Source organism: Argopecten irradians, unplaced genomic scaffold (genome assembly GCF_041381155.1).
Source record: "Argopecten irradians isolate NY unplaced genomic scaffold, Ai_NY scaffold_0082, whole genome shotgun sequence".
NCBI lineage: Eukaryota > Metazoa > Mollusca > Bivalvia > Pectinida > Pectinidae > Argopecten > Argopecten irradians.
In genome coordinates, this window is record NW_027187549.1 from 35,106 (window position 1) to 37,961 (window position 2,856).

Here is a 2,856-nt window from a genome sequence, read left to right on the forward strand (position 1 = left end):
CTCATCATCAATATATGAAGGCAAATGCATAAAACTGACCAGTGTAAACTTCTGTGTAGCATCGTTACACTCATATCTCCTGCCGTCTATCAAAATACCATCCAATAATAGGTTGATACCCGCACGCCCCTCAAGGGTCACCTCAAACAAATTCCCTGATTTAGGGACACAGGCAAAAACAGCGCCCTCACCACAAAGTTCAGATATAACATCGATCACCTTGTAAGCCTTTAAGGACTTGTTGTCAATAACATCTACAATAACAGTATTGTCTTTAGTATAGCGTCTCTTGGTCTGAGAGGGGCCCGGGCCGCCATCTCTCCGGCAAATACCGGCCAAGTAGTCACAAAAATAACGGAAATCCGAGAAAAAATCACATAATCAAAGTGTGATCACACTGGAAATGATGAAAACGATAAAATGTCACAAAATTAGGGTCTTAGACCCTATCTTACCACCGATGTTAATTGATTTGATATCCGCTCATAGACAAACGTCCATTCACTCCAAAATCAAAACCGGAAGTCAGATTCTCTGATGGAGTTAAAAAGTTTGTCTTATCGATCAAGGCCATATTCAGCAAAACATTGTTTTGTATAACCAAAAATGAAGCAGCGGTTTTGGTTTTTAATTCAACTTAAAGCCCTATCGTCAACAATTGTTGATTTGATTATAAAACAGCAGCAAATAGACACTGCATGGAAAATTTGTAAGCAAGTCTGGACCTAATCTGCCAAATGACAACAAATAGTATGTACCGGTTGAGATAATTATATCGACCAATAAGCCTTTGCTTGACCAGTCTTCTTTACCAACATGCACATATATCGGACATCGATATGTAGGTGATTTCTGCTTACGCAGTTGCACTCAGCCTCCAAAAACTTCAGTAAAATACTTTATTAACGATGGCTATTGGCGCATATAAACAGTAAATAAAAATTAAAACAGATGATAATACCAAGAAGATAAGCCACATAAACATTTCATTGACATGTATATTTGCCATGGTAGGAAAAACCAGTAAATAAATTGATTAAATTTTATTGTCAATTATTTACAAATATTAGATAATAAGTAGAGTCCAAAACAGCTCCATTGATTGGACCCAGTAATTGTCAAATCAACATTTAATTTACACAAACAAATTCTTTAAAAAAAAATCTATTTCAAGTCAAGCTTGCTGTCTAGGATAAGGGACGGTTTTGTTGAAGAATATCTTTCTTGATTTGGCAGTGTCATTACTTCTGATTTTTATTCATGGCGTGTTGGATTGACACTGCAGCATGTACCGTGTCGATATCGGTTCCGTCTGGTCCTATCCGCTCTGTTCTTATTCCTCGAATAGATTAGAACCAAGCGAACAATTTTATGTATTACAAACTCTCTACATTGTGATACTCGTTTTGAAAATCGTCATATTGATGGTAACTATGGTAGTTTTTGCCTATTTTGCACACTCATATTAAAATTGTGATATCATATTAGACTTGCTTTAAACATTTTGTTGATTGTTTTATTAATTCCTGGCTATACAAGGATAGTATAAAATTCGAAATTCCTGATGGTGTGAAGGGGGGGGGGGAAAAAAAAAGGTTTTCCCTTTATCGACATTAACACCTTCATTACGGTTCTCAAATAAGAGAGACGAGCACGTGAAACAACGTTGATTTTTTAATTTGAAGCTAATTAACGCGGGATATCCCTATCCAAAGTGGTATATTTATGGCCTTAATATGAAAATGAAAATAAAAATTGTCTGTTTCTTATTGTGAAAAATAAAAAGAGATTTCGGCCGTAGGTTCGTATCTCGCGACCTTCTGCGTGTGAAGACAGAACGAGATAACCAGCGTTATACCCAGGGGGGGGGGGGGGGGGGGGGGGGGGGGGGGGGGGGGGGGGGGGGGGGTGGGGGGGGGGGGGGGGGGGGGGAAAAAAAAAAAAACAGAGATTGTCCTAACGCATTCTTCAATTATTGTCATACGCTTTCATCATGTTGATATTGGTTTGACAAATATATGCTTACTTACATGTATGGCTTTGAAAACCGATTTATGTTCATCTATCACTATTGCTGTAATTGAAAGATTGTGTGGAATGTTAACTTGACGAATATAAACGTAATCATTTGGTGAAGGATGTGGCATTCTTTAGTTTGGGTAAATTTAAATATTCCGTCGGTTCAAGTTTCCTTGTTTGTAAAGCAAAATTGATTTTATCCGCATTTATTGATGCTATTAGATTCATCTATATTTTTCTTCAATTATTTCAAAGTGCATTGGTTAATGCTATATATAAATTAACATGGTGAAACAAAATTAATAGTGCAAAAACCAAATGTATTCAAACTTAAAAGTTACTATTTTAAAAAGTGTAGTTTAAATGCATACAAAAAATACAAGGAGGTTTCGGCGAGGTTCGAACTCGCGACCTTCTGCGTGTAAAGCAGACGTGATAACCACTACAACACGAAACTCGATTTCTTAATGCATTGCCCAGATATCAATTGTTATTTTTGTTTCACATTTCTTTTCCCTAGGATAGTTTTTTTTAACTGGAAATGAAAAATATTTGAATTTTATTCCTGTTTTGAAAGAAAGTTTGAATTTGCATTGGTTTATTTTGACGAAGAATAGAGAAAAATAATTTAATTAAATGCAATAAAATTATTTGCAGGTTCCGACGAGTTTTAAAACTCGTGACCTTCTGCGTGTTAAGGCAGACGTGATAACCACTACACCACGGAACCTCGTTACATCAGTAAGAGCAAATAGAAGACGCCTTGTAAGTTACTCCATTTTTATGCTATCCCGTCCTGCATCAATATTTCATATCGACATAAAACATTTTCTGTAT

At 36.2% G+C, this 2,856-nt stretch overlaps 1 non-coding gene across 1 annotated transcript; it reads right to left on the bottom strand.

Moving 5' to 3' along the window:
• Window positions 1-2,403: 2,403 nt before the first annotated feature.
• Trnav-uac (transfer RNA valine (anticodon UAC)) lies at window positions 2,404-2,476 on the bottom strand. The gene has a single exon. It is a non-coding gene; the product is annotated as a tRNA-Val (tRNA).
• Between the last annotated feature and the right edge of the window lie 380 nt (window positions 2,477-2,856).